This window comes from Ranitomeya variabilis, chromosome 8 (assembly GCF_051348905.1).
Source record: "Ranitomeya variabilis isolate aRanVar5 chromosome 8, aRanVar5.hap1, whole genome shotgun sequence".
Lineage (NCBI taxonomy): Eukaryota > Metazoa > Chordata > Amphibia > Anura > Dendrobatidae > Ranitomeya > Ranitomeya variabilis.
In genome coordinates, this window is record NC_135239.1 from 20,964,923 (window position 1) to 20,981,187 (window position 16,265).

General features: G+C 48.7%; 1 protein-coding gene across 2 annotated transcripts in view; it reads left to right on the plus strand.

Annotated features, from left to right (window-relative positions):
• The window catches only part of C8H1orf87 (chromosome 8 C1orf87 homolog), a 61,477-nt gene that overhangs the window by 10,266 nt on the left and 34,946 nt on the right, over window positions 1–16,265 (plus strand). The gene's annotated exons all lie outside the window — the stretch shown is intronic.

Consider the following 16,265-nt stretch of genomic DNA (forward strand, 5'->3'; position numbering starts at 1 on the left):
TCAACTTATCGGGGCAGACCTTAAGGTGATCCCTGGATACCGCTGTCGAGGTCTCCCCTCTGTCCTTGCTGATGAGACAGACCTTAGTGTTGTCGAAGTCGGATGGCAAGATGGTATACGGTTCCGCTTCCCATTGGTCATCAAGCTTGTGTAACCTCCTCTTTCGTTTAAGCACTTGCTCACCAGGTGACAGGGGAATCGCAGGAGCGTGTTGATTGTAGTCCCTTTCTTGTTTCTGCCTAGCCTGGGCGAGACTTCTCTCCACACACTCCTGTACTTCGCGGTATCTTCGCTGCCTTTCTGTATCCCAATCTGCCTCCGGCGAGGTATCTTCGGGTACTAGGACCCCCATGTCCAGATCAACGGGTAACCGACTAGACCTTCCTCGCATCAGGTACGCTGGAGTACAGTTGGTGGAACTTACTGGGATGTGGTTGTACATATCCACCAAGTCAGGCAACTTTGTCGGCCACAGGTTCCGTTCCTCCACAGGCAAGGTCTTCAATAAATCGATTACTACCTGGTTCATCTTCTCGCACATCCCGTTGGTTTGGGGGTGGTACGGTGTAGTTCTGATCTTCTTACACCCGTACAACTGGCAGAATTCTTGAAACACTTCCGCTTCGAATGCAGGCCCCTGATCGGTCAGTACTTTCTCTGGGTAGCCATGGGGTCTACAAAAGTGCTGCTGGAAGGCCCTGGCGGCAGTCCTAGCTGTTAGATCCTTGACAGGCACAACCACCAAAAACCTGGAGTAGTGGTCCACGATGGTAAGGGCGTAGATATAGCCCGACCGGCTAGGCGTCAGCTTCACATGATCCAGCGCGACCAGTTCGAGCGGCCGTTTGGTGATGATAGGCCGCAGGGGAGCCCGTTGACTGTCACGGTCCTTCCTTCGCAGACTACACGGACCACACTCTCGACACCACTTCTCAATGGTTCTCTTCATGCCAATCCAATAGAACCTCCCTCGGAGCAGCTTCTCTAGCTTCCTCCATCCGAAGTGTCCGGCTCCATCATGGTAGGCTCCCAGAACCATGGGCGCATCTCGCCTTGGCACCACTATCTGCCACACCAATTCATGAGTACGTGGGTCGATGCTCCTCCTGCACAACTTGCCATCATGGATAAACAGTTTGCTTCTCCCCTTCCACAGCTGTTGAGTTTCTTGTGGATCATCTGGGCCAGGGTGCAACCCAGCCTGCGTCAAGAGTTCCTTCACCTGACGGACCGCGGGGTCACTATCCTGGGTTTCTGCCCATCCGTGGTGGGGCAGGGGATTCAGCGTGGCATCCGGTTGGTTCTTGTGCCTGTTCTTCACATGGTGAGAGTTCTGAGTGGCTTTGGGGCGATGGAAGGCAGGCAGCTCCACCTCTTCAAGTGCCTCCGGGTCTTCTCCCACTTCTGGTAGATTGGGCATTCGGGACAGAGCATCGGCATTGGCATTCTGGTGTCCTGCCCGATATTTGATGGTGAAATCATAGTTGGACAGCCGGGCCATCCACCGCTGTTCCAAAGCCCCGAGTTTGGCAGTATCCAGATGCGTTAGCGGATTGTTGTCCGTGAAGACGGTGAATTTCGCAGCGGCCAGGTAATGCTTAAATCTCTCTGTCACTGCCCAGACAAGGGCAAGGAATTCCAGTTTGAAGGAACTGTAGTTGTCAGGGTTCCTTTCCGTGGGACGGAGTTTCCTGCTGGCGTAAGCGATCACCCTTTCTTTGCCGTTCTGAACCTGGGACAGCACGGCTCCTAATCCCACATTACTGGCATCTGTGTACAGCACAAACGGTTGATCGTATTCGGGGTAAGCCAGTATCTCTTCTCCCGTCAGTGCCGACTTCAAACAGGTGAAGGATTCCTCCAGCTCTTCGTTCCAATCAAAGGGGGTTTTCCTCCCCTTGGTCTTCTTTGGTTGGCCCACCAGCAGATTTTGCAAGGGTGCGGCCTTCTTGGTGAAATCCTTAATGAATCTCCGATAGTAACCTACCAACCCGAGGAACTGCCGGACTTCGTGGAGGTCACTGGGCTTTGGCCAGTCCTTGATCACTGTGACCTTGTCGGAGTCTGGGGCCACTCCTTCAGCGCTCACCACATGGCCCAGGTACTGCACTTTAGGTTTCAGCAGATGACACTTGGACGGTTTCACTTTTAGGCCGAAGTTGGACAAGGCTTCGAACACCTCGGCCAGGTGCTTCAGATGGTCTTCGTAGGTTTTAGAGAAGACTATGACGTCATCCAGATATAGCAGTACGGTTTCAAAGTTCAGGTGTCCCAGGCAGCTCTCCATCATCCTCTGGAACGTTCCGGGAGCATTGCACAATCCGAAGGGCATGTAGTTGAACTCACAGAGGCCCATTGGCGTCGTGAAGGCCGTCTTCTCTTTGTCCGCCTCCGCCACAGGAACCTGCCAGTACCCACTGGTGAGATCTAAGGTAGAGAAGTAGTTAGCAGATTTTAAAGCAGCCAGAGATTCCTCTATCCTGGGCAGTGGGTATGCGTCCTTATGTGTAATGCGATTCAACTGCCTATAATCAACACACATCCTCATTGTACCATCTTTCTTTTTAACGAGGACTAACGGAGCTGCCCAGGGGCTACAGCTGTCTCTCACCACCCCAGCCTCCTTCATTTCCCGCAACATGTCCTTGGCACACTGGTAATGAGCTGGGGGTACAGGGCGATATCTCTCTTTTATGGGTCGGTGATCTCCCGTGGGGATGTGATGTTGGATCCCTTTCACCTGCCCAAAATCTGAGGGGTGTTTGCTGAATACCTGCTCGTACTCGTGTACTACCCTGTAAGCCCCCTGTATTTGATGAGATGGGGTAGAGTCAGTGCCCACATGCAATTCCCGACACCAGTCTTTCGAGTGCTCTGCAGAACCTTTGTTCTCCGCCACGTTTGACGGGACCAAGGGTCCAGGTGTCTGTATTACACTATTATTGACAGTGAACAGTTTGGCGAGCGTGGTATACTTGGTTAGGTGGACCTCTTCCTCCCCACAATTGAGGACACGTACAGGCACTCTCCCCTGTCGGACGTCGACCACCCCCCGGGCTGTCAGAACAGTAGGCCTATTGTCTGAATATACAGGTTCCACCAAGGCCTGGTAGTCCTTACCCCTGAGGCCTATGGCTGCTCGACACCATATTAACATTTCACTCTTGGGAGGTATCGCGATGGGGTTTGAATCACTTACAGTGACACGACCAATCTCACCACCAGTCAGCTCTACCTGCTGTCTCTGCATCAGAGCTCTGATTTCCTTCTGCAGGGCACGTTGCTCACTGTGGCCAGCGTTTTCTGCCACCTGTTGCAACAAAACAATCACTTCTGCAAGACAATTTTCTATAACATTAGTACCAAGAGTCATCATGGGATTACATTCTCGACGATCAATATCTACAATCACAATCCCTTGGGCTTTCAATTCCACCCGCCCCACTTTGATGGTGACCTCCTTATACCCCACTTGTGGCAACGGCTGACCATTACTGGCGATTATGGTGAAATCATCGTCAGGGCCACGAGTAATATCAGCGTCCTCCCAATACCGTTTGTAGAGCACGTAAGGTATAGTCGTCACCTGAGAACCGGTGTCCAGCAAAGCATTCAAGGGGATTCCATCAATCACTACAGGGAGAACTGGTCGTCCTCCAATATACTTGGTTCTCCAATGCTGCGGGCCTGACCGTCCTACTCCTGGGGGTTGGCCCTTTGCCCCAGGGGTTGCTCGTTTAAAGGACAGTACCTTGCAAGATGGCCCACCTGGTGACAGCGGCGGCAGATGGGTCGTCCATCCTGGTGGAAGCGGTCGTCGGGCCGGCTCCTGGTCGGCGGAGTCCTCCTCTGTCGCATCCAAGGGACATCCTCCGGGCTGGAAGCCAACTGGATCTTCTCTTTGGGGGCCTCCTGTAGGGACTGCACCGTCCGGGCCAGGGCAGCGACGCTCTTAGTTAGCTCTTGCATCTGGAGCCGAAGTCCTGCGGGGGAGTCGTCCTCGAAGCTCTGGGCGTCGGCCTCCGCGGCAACTGGGGTATCCGATGCCACCTCCTGGTGGTAGGTGAGAGCGGGGCGCCTGGGTGTTACTGCGCGGCTGGGCTGTCGCTCCTGCAATGCCTGGATAGCTTTATCTTTAAACTGCACAAAAGTCAAGTCTGGATTTTGCATGGCCAGAAAGTGCAATTGGCCCCGCTGGTGACTGCACAGGAGCCCCTCAATGAACCGCTCCTTCAGGATTTTATCTTCATCCTGCATGCTGCCGGGGTCACTCTGCTTAATGGCCCGCATCGCTTCCTGGAGATTAAGGGCATAGTCCCGCAAGCTATCCTGTGACCTTTGTTTGCATCCATAAAAAATCAGTTTAATTTCTGTAGCAGTGCGAGTATCAAAGGTGGCTTTAAGCTTGGCAAAAATCTGTTGTGCAGTTCCTTTATCCTCAGCGGGCCAGGATTTCAATTCTCTAAGAGCCGCCCCAAAGAGTTGGCCGGTTATCATATGGACTTTCTGGGGCTCGGTTAGGGGATAGAACTCGAGCAGGCTGCAGAGCCCTTCTTTAAAGTCAGTGAATGTATGCGCCTCCCCAGAGTATCGTGGGAGCCAGGTCGCTCCGGGCAGGTAGGGCATGGAGAAGGGCATTATGGCTTTTGCGTTAGCGGCGGTGTCCGACTGGCTGATGGGGGCAGCGGGCCCTGCGGCAGCCAGTGGCGGTATTAGGGCTGCGGCTTCGCCCGCTGCGGGGACCGGAGCTGCCCCTGCGTCCGCGGCTGCGACCGCCACCTCCTCTCCTCCCGACTCAGACATGGCTGTCCCTTCCTCCCACTAACCTGCTGGGGGTCGGAGTTCCTCTTCCGGGATTGGCGCCTTACCGCGCTTTCCGTTCCGCGCTTCTTTTGGCTGATCCCGCCCACGTAGCTAAGGCGCCTCCCTCCGCGCGCGGCAATGGCGAATTTTGGCGGTAACTCTCCGCGGCAAGCAGTAGAACACAGTTCTCTCAATAAAGTACAGTCCAAGCACGATAAATCACGGTTCCAAGGCACACATGACCTGATTCTTCAGGCTTAAGTAGATCCTGTTCGTGACGCCAAGTTGGAGCGCCCCCACACCACCGCAGGGCCGAGGGGATACCCGGAGCCGGGCCTCTGAGATCTCAGTCCTGGGGTTGTCACGGTGGCTAGACCCGGTCCGTGGCCCTGTCTGTCAGTGGGGGACGTCCGGTGCAATAAGTGGTGTTGTAACGGTGCAGGTCGCGGTAAATAATGAAGACACCAGGTTGCAGTCTCTTTACCTCTTTACTGAAGATGTTGGAGACCTCAGTCCAGAGCGCTGTTAACTGGGTTTTCAGAGACCGGCCGGTCCAACGACACATCAGGAGTTCCTCCTTACAGGTGGGAATCAGTATCTACCTTCTAGCGCTGTGTGTTGTAGTTCTTCCCTGCTGAGCTCCCGGGATAGTCCTCACAACTGTTTCTTTCTGTCTCTACTGTTCTTTCTCCGTCCTCCAGATGATATGGTAGGACGCACCCGTATGACGGGGTAGGCCTGGAGTTCTTCCGGGACCCTAGAGTCGCCCCTCTCCCACAGCTGCCTCCGTTGTCTGCTTAGGTGTTAAGTGAGACAGCCAACCTGTAATTAGCTGTCCTGCCGTGGTTTGCAATGTACTTAAAGTCTCTTACTTGCTCGGCGTTCCGGCCACCGACTGTTTGCGCCTCAGAAGGATGTTGCCTCGGTCTAGCAGCAGGACCCCTTCTGGTATTTCTCCTTTTCTGTATTCCCGTTGTTTACTGGTTAGTTCTGCTCTGAGGAGTCTGCCAGGATCCCATCCCTGACAGGTCCTCTCACTAGCTCTTCCCAGCTACTTCTCCCTGTCTTCCTGTCCAACCCCCAGTTTTACCAGAGTTGTGAGGAGTGGCCTACTAGATAGGACCACCCCCCCTGGTGGCCGGAGTGTGAAGTGTGGTGAAAATGTACCTGGTCAGAGAAACTCCTTAGTGCAATCAGACGTACCATAGCTCCCCATAGTGGCGGAGCCACAGTACTGCAACAACCAGGACTCTGGGGTGCTGCAGTAGTAGCAGTAGCCGACCCTTTCAAGAGTCATGGACTGAGATGTACGGCATTATAGAAAAAAATGGCAGATCATTTTGCGTTCTATGTAGTGAAACGGTAGTAAGCAGAACGTGGAATGTAAATAGACATTTTGAAACTAATCATTCCCAGCTCTTGAAAAAAAGTGAGGATGAAAGGAAGGAATACATTTCCAGGCAGCTCCACCTTCATAAGAGCCAATCTAATTCCATCCTTAAATTTGTAAAAAGCTCTACAAATTTAACATCTGCAAGTCACTAAATTTAGTGATGGCGAACCTGTGGCAGTCCAGCTGTTGCAAAACTACAATTCCCATCATGCCTGGCCATTCCAAGCAAAAGCTTTGGCTGTGAAGACATGATGGGAATTGTAGTTTTGCAACAGCTGGAGTGCCACAGGTTCGCCATCGCAAGAATTCCCCCTCCCCCTCACTTATCTTAGTTCACGGCACCCCACACAAGTTAAATAATAGCAAGACCAACAAAAGAAAACAACTGACAGATGAACAAAGAAGTCACTAAGCAGGTAAGTTAAATAATTATAATTATACAGATTTGTTATTTAAACTATACATGTTGCAAAATTATGGTTTTTTATCAAGGTGACACACCACCCAAGTTATGCTCGGTTTTTTGGTGAATTTTGACACACCAAGCTCAAAAGGTTGCCCATCACTGTCCTACACAGTGGGGACAATAACTTGGGGAAGGGCTCATTTCCACTTGCGAGACATACGTCCGTGTCTCGCAGGTTAAAACCCTCTTCTGGCGCCGGCACTTAGGAGTGGAGCGTGCAGCTGCATGTATTGCTGTGCGGCCGCACGCTCCGCTCTGGAGATACGGACGTATGTCTCACAAGTGGAAATGAGCCCGAAGTGTCAGCATCGCACGGTGAGGTACGATCTGTTTATTACATCACTGTAGGATACTATGGTCTGAAGAACATCTCTGCTCCAGCGCTCTATCCCATGTGTATTGCAGGCACTTTAACTGTCATTTTGAGGGTTATAGAAATATAATTAATACACTATGTGATTTTTTTTCTAGTCTCTGGATGCAAGTTTTATTTATGTTGATACTTATTTCTGTATTTTCAATCTTGGACTACATTGTTTATCTTGCTCTTGCCTGCCCTCTGGTGGTGCCACTTACTTACTTCGGCTCATCACCTCGCACTATATTGCCACTTTTTTTAACATTGTTTCTCTTTTAAATTATTTCTAATAAAGTATTGTACTCTTATTGTTCATTTTACGCCTCTCCTTATATGCTCACTCAGGGGGGGGGGGGGAAATAAGTATTTGATACACTGCCGATTTTGCAATTTTTAGATTCTGTCTCTCACAGGTGAAGTGTACCTACGATAAAAATTACAGACCTCCCCATTCCTTGCAGGTGGGAAAACTTGTAAAATTGTCAGCGTATCACATATTTTATTTTCCTACTGTATAACTATGAAGATATTCCATGCAGAAGCCTAGTAAAGCTGTATGACATCACTTACAGAGAATAATATGTGCCCCGCTTTCTCAGTAGCAGATGTACCCAGCTTTCCCAGTAACAGATGTTCTAAGCTTTTCCAGAAGCAAATGTGACCAACTTTCCCAGTAACAGTTGTCCCCAGTTTTCCCAGTAGCAGTTGTCCCAGCTTTCCCGGTAACAGTTGTCCCCAGCTTTCCCAGTAGCAGTTGTCCCCGGCTTTCCCGGTAACAGTTGTCCCCAGCTTTCCCGGTAGCAGTTGTCCCCAGCTTTCCCGGTAGCAGTTGTCCTCAGCTTTCCCGGTAGCAGTTGTCCCCGGCTTTCCCTGTAACAGTTGTCCCCAGCTTTCCCGGTAGCAGTTGTCCCCAGTTTTCCCGGTAGCAGTTGTCCCCAGTTTTCCCGGTAGCAGTTGTCCCCGGCTTTCCCGGTAGCAGTTGTCCCCAGCTTTCCCGGTAGCAGTTGTCCCCAGCTTTCCCGGTAGCAGTTGTCCCCAGCTTTCCCGGTAGCAGTTGTCCCCAGCTTTCCCGGTAGCAGTTGTCCCCAGCTTTCCCGGTTGCAGTTGTCCCCAGTTTTCCCGGTAGCAGTTGTCCCCGGCTTTCCCAGTAGCAGAAGAAACAAAAAAAGCCCTAAAAGGCTTTGTAACTTTGCAGGACCTCTCAAGACTTCTACTTACTAAGAAATACCTTTAGACTACTGTCTTCTGCTTCTTATAGACAGGTACAGTTAGGTCCATATATATTTGGACAGAGACAACATTTTTCTAATTTTGGTTATAGACATTACCACAATGAATTTTAAACAAAACAATTCAGATGCAGTTGAAGTTCAGACTTTCAGCTTTCATTTGAGGGTATCCACATTAAAATTGGATGAAGGGTTTAGGAGTTTCAGCTCCTTAACATGTGCCACCCTGTTTTTAAAGGGACCAAAAGTAATTGGACAATTGACTCCAAGGCTATTTCATGGACAGGTATGGGCAATCCCTTCGTTATGTCATTCCCAATTAAGCAGATAAAAGGCCTGGAGTTGATATGAGGTGCGGTGCTTGCATTTGGAAGGTTTTGCTGTGAAGTAAACATGTGGTCAAAGGAGCTCTCCATGCCGGTGAAACAAGCCATCCTTAAGCTGCGAAAACAGAAAAAACCCATCCGAGAAATTGCTACAATATTAGGAGTGGCAAAAGCTACAGTTTGGTACATCCTGAGAAAGAAAGAAAGCACTGGTGAACTCATCAATGCAAAAAGACCTGGGCGCCCACGGAAGACAACAGTGGTGGAGGATAGAAGAATAATCTCCATGGTGAAGAGAAACCCCTTCACAACAGCCGACCAAGTGACCAACACTCTCCAGGAGGTCGGCGTATCAATATCCAAATCTACCATAAAGAGAAGACTGTATGACAGTAAATACAGAGGGTTCACTGCACGGTGCAGCCACTCATAAGCATCAAGAATAAAAAGGCTAAAAACATCTAAAAAAGCCAGCACAGTTCTGGAAGAACATTCTTTGGACAGATGAAACCAAGATCAACCTCTACCAGAATGATGGAAAGAGAAAAGTATGGCGAAGACGTGGTACAGCTCATGATCCAAAGCATACCACATCATCTGTAAAACACGGCGGAGGCAGTGTGATGGCTTGGGCATGCATGGCTGCCAGTGGCGCTGGGTCACTAGTGTTTATTGATGATGTGACACAGGACAGAAGCAGCCGAATGAATTCTGAGGTCTTCAGAGCCGCCATACTGTGTGCTCAGATCCAGCCAAATGCAGCCAAACTGATTGGTCGTCGTTTCATACTACAGATGGACAATGACCCAAAACATAAAGCCAAAGCAACCCAGGAGTTTATTAAAGCAAAGAAGTGGAATATTCTTGAATGGGAAAAGTCAGTCACCTGATCTCAACCCAATTGAGCAGCATTTCACTTGTTAAAGACTAAACTTCAGACAGAAAGACCCACAAACAAACAGCAACTGAAAACCACCGCAGTGAAGGCCTGGCAGAGCATCAAAAAGGAGGAAACACAGCGTCTGGTGATGTCCATGAGTTCAAGACTTCAGGCAGTCATTGCCAACAAAGGGTTTTCAACCAAGTACTAGAAATGAACATTTTATTTAAAATTATTGAATCTGTCCAATTACCTCTGGTCCCTTTAAAAACAGGGTGGCACATGTTAAGGAGCTGAAACTCCTAAACCCTTCATCCAATTTTAATGTGGATACTGTTATGACCCCAGTGGACAGGGTCTCAGAGGAACGTGTAAGTCTGCAAGATACAAAAATCCAGCTCATAGGGCTGTGGTAACTGGGTTGACCAAATAGCTACTCCTAACGCCAACACTAGAAGTAGCCGGGGATCATGCCTACGGTGATCGCTAGATGACACGCGCCAGCCGGAGAATCTAACTACCCCTAGGAGAAGAAAACAAAGACCTCTCTTGCCTCCAGAGAAAGGGACCCCAAAGCAAGATACAAGCCCCCCACAAATAATAACGGTGAGGTAAGAGGAAATGACAAACACAGAAATGAACTAGGTTCAGCAAAGAGAGGCCAGCTTACTAATAGCAGAATATAGCAAGATAACTTATCTGGTCAACAAAAACCCTATAAAAATCCACGCTGGAGATTCAAGAACCCCCGAACCGTCTAACGGTCCGGGGGGAGAACACCAGCCCCCTAGAGCTTCCAGCAAAGGTCAGGATACAGATAGGAACAAGCTGGACAAAAATACCAAACAAAACAAAAGCAAAAAGCAAAGAAGCAGACTTAGCTTGGAAAACAGGAACCAGGATCAGAGGACAAGAGCACAACAGATTAGCTCTGATTTCAACGATGCCAGGCATTGAACTGAAGGTCCAGGGAGCTTATATAGCAACGCCCCTGAACTAACGGCCCAGGTGAGGATATAGAAAAAGACAGACGCTCCAGAGTCAAATCACTAATGACCACTAGAGGGAGCAAAAAGCAAAATCACAACAGTACCCCCCCCCTTAGTGAGGGGTCACCGAACCCTCACCACGACCACCAGGGCGATCAGGATGAGCGGCGTGAAAGGCACGAACTAAATCGGCCGCATGAACATCAGAGGCGACCACCCAGGAATTATCTTCCTGACCATAGCCCTTCCACTTGACCAGGTACTGAAGCCTCCGCCTGGAGAGACGAGAATCCAAGATCTTCTCCACCACGTACTCCAACTCGCCCTCAACCAACACCGGAGCAGGAGGCTCAGCAGAAGGAACCACAGGCACAACGTACCGCCGCAACAAGGACCTATGAAACACGTTGTGGATAGCAAACGACACAGGAAGATCCAGGCGAAAGGATACAGGATTAAGAATTTCCAATATCTTGTAAGGACCAATAAAACGAGGTTTAAATTTGGGAGAGGAAACCTTCATAGGAACAAAGCGGGAAGAAAGCCACACCAAATCCCCAACACGTAGTCGGGGACCCACACCGCGGCGGCGGTTGGCAAAGCGCTGAGCCCTCTCCTGTGACAACTTCAAGTTGTCCACCACATGATTCCAGATCCGCTGCAACCTATCCACCACAGAATCCACCCCAGGGCAGTCAGAAGGTTCCACATGACCCGAAGAAAAACGAGGGTGGAAACCAGAGTTGCAGAAAAACGGCGAAACCAAGGTGGCGGAACTAGCCCGATTATTAAGGGCAAACTCAGCTAACGGCAAGAAGGTCACCCAATCGTCCTGATCAGCAGAGACAAAACACCTCAAATAAGCCTCCAAAGTCTGATTGGTTCGCTCCGTCTGTCCATTAGTCTGAGGATGGAAAGCAGACGAAAACGACAAATCAATGCCCATCCTACTACAAAAGGATCGCCAGAACCTGGAAACGAACTGGGATCCTCTGTCTGACACAATATTCTCAGGGATGCCGTGCAAACGAACCACGTTCTGGAAAAACACAGGAACCAGATCCGAAGAGGAAGGCAGCTTAGGCAAAGGAACCAAATGGACCATCTTGGAGAAGCGATCACATATCACCCAGATAACAGACATGCCCTGAGACACCGGAAGATCAGAAATGAAATCCATGGAGATATGTGTCCAAGGTCTCTTAGGGACAGGCAAGGGCAAGAGCAACCCGCTGGCACGAGAACAGCAAGGCTTAGCTCGAGCACAAGTCCCACAGGACTGTACAAATGACCGCACATCCCTAGACAAGGAAGGCCACCAAAAGGATCTGGCCACCAGATCTCTGGTGCCAAAAATTCCTGGGTGACCTGCCAACACCGAGGAATGAACATCGGAAATGACTCTGCTGGTCCACTTATCAGGCACAAACAGTCTGTCAGGTGGACAAGAATCAGGCCTATCAGCCTGAAATCTCTGCAACACACGTCGCAGATCTGGAGAAATAGCTGACAAGATAATACCATCCTTAAGAATACCAACAGGTTCAGCGACTCCAGGAGCATCAGGCACAAAGCTCCTGGAAAGAGCATCGGCCTTCACATTCTTTGAACCTGGTAAATACGAGACAACAAAGTCAAAACGGGAGAAAAACAATGACCAGCGGGCCTGTCTAGGATTCAGGCGTTTAGCAGACTCGAGATACATCAGATTTTTGTGATCAGTCAAGACCACCACACGATGCTTAGCACCCTCGAGCCAATGACGCCACTCCTCAAATGCCCATTTCATGGCCAACAACTCCCGATTGCCCACATCATAATTTCGCTCCGCAGGCGAAAACTTCCTAGAGAAAAAGGCGCAAGGTCTCATAACAGAGCAACCAGGGCCTCTCTGCGACAAAACGGCCCCTGCTCCAATCTCTGAAGCATCCACCTCAACTTGAAAGGGAAGCGAGACATCAGGCTGGCACAAAACAGGCGCCGAAGTAAACCGACGTTTCAACTCCTGGAAAGCCTCCACGGCAGCAGGAGCCCAATTAACCACATCAGAGCCCTTCTTGGTCATATCCGTCAAAGGTTTCACAATGCTAGAAAAGTTAGCGATAAAACGACGGTAGAAGTTAGCGAAACCCAAGAACTTCTGAAGACTCTTAACTGACGAGGGCTGAGTCCAATCAAGAATAGCTCGGACCTTGACTGGGTCCATCTCCACAGCAGAAGGGGAAAAAATGAACCCCAAAAAGGGAACCTTCTGTACACCAAAAAGACACTTTGAGCCCTTGACAAACAAAGAATTTTCACGCAAAATTTTAAAGACCATCCTGACCTGCTCCACATGCGAGTCCCAATTATCAGAAAAAACCAGAATGTCATCCAGATAAACGATCAGAAATTTATCCAGATAGTTCCGGAAAATGTCATGCATAAAGGACTGAAAAACTGAAGGGGCATTAGAGAGCCCAAAAGGCATCACCAAGTACTCAAAATGACCTTCGGGCGTATTGAATGCGGTTTTCCATTCATCCCCTTGCTTAATGCGCACAAGGTTGTACGCACCATGAAGGTCTATCTTGGTGAACCACTTGGCACCTTTAATCCGGGCAAACAAGTCAGACAACAGCGGCAAAGGATACTGAAATTTGACAGTGATCTTATTTAAAAGCCGATAGTCAATACAAGGCCTCAAAGATCCGTCCTTTTTAGCCACAAAAAAGAATCCCGCACCAAGAGGGGAAGAAGACGGACGGATGTGTCCTTTCTCCAGAGACTCCTTGATATATGAACGCATAGCGGTATGTTCAGGTATCGACAGATTAAACAGTCTTCCCTTAGGAAATTTACTGCCTGGAATCAAATCTATAGCACAGTCACAGTCCCTATGAGGAGGCAGTGCACTGGACCTGGACTCGCTAAAGACATCCTGATAATCAGACAAGTACTCCGGAACTTCCGAAGGCGTAGAAGAAGCAATAGACACAGGCAGGGAATCCTCATGAATACCACGACAGCCCCAACTTGAGACTGACATAGCCTTCCAGTCAAGGACTGGATTATGGGTCTGTAACCATGGCAGCCCCAAAACAACCAAATCATGCATTTTATGTAGAACGAGAAAACGTATCACCTCGCGGTGTTCAGGAGTCATGCACATGGTAACCTGTGTCCAATACTGCGGTTTATTTTCTGCTAATGGCGTAGCATCAATACCCCTAAGAGGGATAGGATTTTCTAATGGTTCAAGAATAAAACCACAGCGCTTAGCAAATGAGAGATCCATGAGACTCAGGGCAGCACCTGAATCTACAAACGCCATGACAGGATAAGATGACAGTGAGCAAATCAAAGTTACAGACAGAATAAACTTAGGATGCAAATTACCAACGGTGACAGGACTAACAACCTTAGCTATACGTTTAGAGCATGCTGAGATAACATGTGTAGAATCACCACAGTAGTAGCACAAGCCATTCCGGCGTCTATGAATTTTCCTCTCATTTCTAGTCAGGATTCTATCACATTGCATCAAATCAGGTGTCTGTTCAGACAACACCATGAGGGAATTTGCGGTTTTTCTATCACATTGCATCACATCAGGTGTCTGTTCAGACAACAACATGAGGGAATTTGCGGTTTTGCGCTCCCGCAACCGCCGGTCAATTTGAATAGCCAGGGACATGGTATCATTCAGACCTGTGGGAATGGGAAAACCCACCATAACATTCTTAATGGCCTCAGAAAGGCCATTTCTAAAATTAGCGGCCAGTGCACACTCGTTCCAATGTGTCAGCACGGACCATTTCCGAAATTTTTGGCAATACACCTCAGCCTCGTCCTGGCCCTGAGACATAGCCAGCAAGGCTTTCTCTGCCTGAATCTCAAGATTGGGTTCCTCATAAAGTAAACCGAGCGCCAGAAAAAACGCATCAATATCAGCCAATGCCGGATCTCCTGGCGCCAACGAAAAAGCCCAATCCTGAGGGTCACCCCGTAAGAATGAAATAACAATTTTTACTTGTTGAGCAGAGTCTCCAGACGAACAAGGTTTCAGGGACAAAAATAATTTACAATTATTCCTGAAATTCCTAAACTTAAATCGGTCTCCTGAAAACAGTTCAGGAATCGGAATCTTGGGTTCAGACCTAGGATTTCTGGTAACATAATCTTGTATACCCTGCACACGAGCGGCAAGCTGGTCCACACTTGTAATCAAGGTCTGGACATTCATGTCTGCAGCAAGCTTAAGCCACTCTGAGGTAAAGGGGAAAAGAAAAAAAAAAAAAAAATGAGAGAGAGAGAAAAAAAAACTCAAAATTTTCTTTCTTATAATCCCACTTCTGCAATGCATTAAACATTTAATACTGGCCTGGCATACTGTTATGACCCCAGTGGACAGGGTCTCAGAGGAACGTGTAAGTCTGCAAGATACAAAAATCCAGCTCATAGGGCTGTGGTAACTGGGTTGACCAAATAGCTACTCCTAACGCCAACACTAGAAGTAGCCGGGGATCATGCCTACGGTGATCGCTAGATGACACGCGCCAGCCGGAGAATCTAACTACCCCTAGGAGAAGAAAACAAAGACCTCTCTTGCCTCCAGAGAAAGGGACCCCAAAGCAAGATACAAGCCCCCCACAAATAATAACGGTGAGGTAAGAGGAAATGACAAACACAGAAATGAACCAGGTTCAGCAAAGAGAGGCCAGCTTACTAATAGCAGAATATAGCAAGATAACTTATCTGGTCAACAAAAACCCTATAAAAATCCACGCTGGAGATTCAAGAACCCCCGAACCGTCTAACGGTCCGGGGGGAGAACACCAGCCCCCTAGAGCTTCCAGCAAAGGTCAGGATACAGATAGGAACAAGCTGGACAAAAATACCAAACAAAACAAAAGCAAAAAGCAAAGAAGCAGACTTAGCTTGGAAAACAGGAACCAGGATCAGAGGACAAGAGCACAACAGATTAGCTCTGATTTCAACGATGCCAGGCATTGAACTGAAGGTCCAGGGAGCTTATATAGCAACGCCCCTGAACTAACGGCCCAGGTGAGGATATAGAAAAAGACAGAAGCTCCAGAGTCAAATCACTAATGACCACTAGAGGGAGCAAAAAGCAAAATCACAACAGGATACCCTCAAATGAAAGCTGAAAGTCTGAACTTCAACTGCATCTGAATTGTTTTGTTTAAAATTCATTGTGGTAATGTCTATAACCAGAATTAGAAAAATGTTGTCTCTGTCCAAATATATATGGACCTAACTGTATATAGCGGGGTAATACAGAGTTGCTTTCTATGAGGGGATGATATCTCTCCTCACATTATCCCCCTTACGTCTGCCATATATTGCACATTTTTCAGCTCGTCCCCTTTACTGTTCCCCCGACGGTGACTCAGGATCACATTTCTCGGCTCCGTCCATTACAGATTACTAAACAGGTCAAATCTGATCCGTATCTCGCCCCACAATCCCACAAAACGCAAATCCTGCAGCAGGAATCGTCATCCGGGGGGTCGTATAAATCTTTGTTTCTGAAGAGGGTCTTAAACTACAATTTAGCAATAGATGGAGGTAAACAGGACTTTATTGTAATCTTTCAGTGACACATTTCCAGGTCTTGATGTAATAAAGGGCTCATAAAAATCCAAAGTGTCCGTCACATTCACATTATGTAAGAGCTGGAGATGTCACTGATTAAATGCACTGCCAAATTATTATAAATATTTGTATGCCATGAAACCTGATAGTACTACAACTCCCAGCATGGACACACTGCCACAGAACAGACTAAACACCAAACTGATTGACTCTGCTGCCATCT